Raw genomic sequence first — 2,042 nt, forward strand, 5'->3', positions numbered from 1 at the left:
TGCGAGGTTTGAGAGAGCAAGTGACAGGTTAAAACTCCAGAAGAGTTAAACTAGAAGATGAATTAACCTGATTTTATTTGTAGAAGAGACTCTCTACAAATAAATAATTAAAAAGGAATTTAGAGCCTCCAGGGGGAAAATTAAAGGTCTTATAGAATGGTAGAAATATGTAACAAGGGCAAAGAAAGTCAAATTACAACAGATGTACTTGTTGGTGGGTCATTTGAATTTTGCTGGCGGTGCAACCCCAGCAGGAGGGGTATTTTCAGATCGTTTAGCAGAGGCCACAGCAGGGGTAAGGAGTTCTAATCACTTTATTAGACTCACAAAGTCATTAAAGGAGGCATGGGCATGTGGGAACTATTTATGGAAATAGTCAATGAAATGCTCGTATGACCACAAGAAATAATGGAAAGTAGATGTTGCTTATGGACACATTAAGAGAAAAAAATTGATTTATTTTGGCTGAATAGACGAACTCATGAGCTTCTCTTTGGTGAGGAAAAGGATTGTTCTGAGAATGAGGCATGGTGCTGGCAGCTTTAGTGCCCAATCTTGGACCATCAACTCCAATTAAGCTCTTATGCCTCTTTGGTAAGAGCGATTAAAATATTAATTTACCTTACAATATTGGTTATAATATGTAAACTTTTCAGAGTCCTTAAAAATCACTTCTGATGGGGAAAATTTTAAAATTTGGGGGATTCTGCTCTTCCTACAAGGATTTCTTAATAAAAAAAAAAATTTTTTTTAACCTAGACACAGCAGATTTTGGTGATTCTATAACCTAACTCCAGTATGTAATATCTGCTGGTTTATAACCCCAATCTCACTCATATGCATGGTCCAGGGAAGTAAAAGTGTGCATAAGAGTGGCTGTGTTCAGACGAGATCGGGCGCGTTCAGGGTGGTATGGCTGTAGACAAGAGTGGCTGTGTTCAGATCACACCTATTGTCACCAGCAAGGCCCCAAGACCTGACCTTTACTGCTCACCTGCTTATACCCATGACCTTAGTCCCACATTTTCTTTAAACTTTTCTTTCCAGTTTATCTCTTAACAAGAGACCTTACAGGCATAACATATTGTGATGGAACTGAAACTATCCTTCAAGCAGTAATAACTGCCCAGAGAAGAACTCTGGTGACCCAGACTACCCAGGCCAGTTTGAGCTAAACCCCCAACTCCCATCTCTAAACACATGGGCCTGGAATGACTTCTAGAATGACTGACAATGACCTTTATCTCATTAAAATACTAAAATCTCTGCCCCGGGAGGGGCACAAGCCTCACTTACATAACATGCAATGTATGTATAGCATGTTTCCTTAAGGCACATGCTTGACCTTGTACCTATTTCTTAATACAAGTCTGCAGGGCTGGCAGATTGGGCAGACCTGGCCAAGATTAAGCCTCCAGACCTTTGTCAAGAAGGAGGAGGAGCTGCTTAAGCAACTAGAAGACCCAAAGTTGGAGCTGTCCCAGCTGCGCACCACCAAAGCAGCAGGTGGTGTGGCTTCCAAGCTCTCCAAGATTGAACTTGTTTGCCAGTCTATCACCTGTGTTCTTGCCATCATCAACCAGACTCAGAAAGTGCACTGCAGGAAACTCTTCAAGGGTAAGAAGTTTAAACCAAGAAGATCTGTGGTCCAAGAAGACACATGCCATGTGCTGCTGGCTGAATAAGCACAAGGAAAACTTGAAGACCAAGAAACAACAGCAGAAGGAGGGGCTATACTCGCCATTGAAGTACAAGGTCAAGGCCTGAGAACTGGCATCAGGAAAATACAAACAAACTGAAGGGAAAAAAAAAAAAAAAAAGACTTCCTATCTCAACATTCATCCTAATCCTAAGTAAAAAGGACCCATTTACCCTTCCCTGGGGAGTCACAGCTTTGAAAGTTACCCCACTACCCATCTTATTTGCTGCAAATACAGTTAAAACTAGCAACAACTCAGCTGGTGTGGTTTCTCTCTGTGACTCATCAAGGAGTGAGCTCACATTGGTTGGGTTATACTCTATCACCACAGGCCAGAGTCACT

The 2,042-nt window shown here is 41.6% G+C and overlaps 1 pseudogene; it reads left to right on the forward strand.

Annotated features, from left to right (window-relative positions):
• The first annotated feature begins 527 nt into the window (after positions 1-527).
• Positions 528-1,767, forward strand: LOC132010518 (large ribosomal subunit protein uL29-like; annotated as a pseudogene).
• The last annotated feature ends 275 nt before the right edge of the window (positions 1,768-2,042 follow it).

Source organism: Mustela nigripes, chromosome 2 (genome assembly GCF_022355385.1).
Source record: "Mustela nigripes isolate SB6536 chromosome 2, MUSNIG.SB6536, whole genome shotgun sequence".
Lineage (NCBI taxonomy): Eukaryota > Metazoa > Chordata > Mammalia > Carnivora > Mustelidae > Mustela > Mustela nigripes.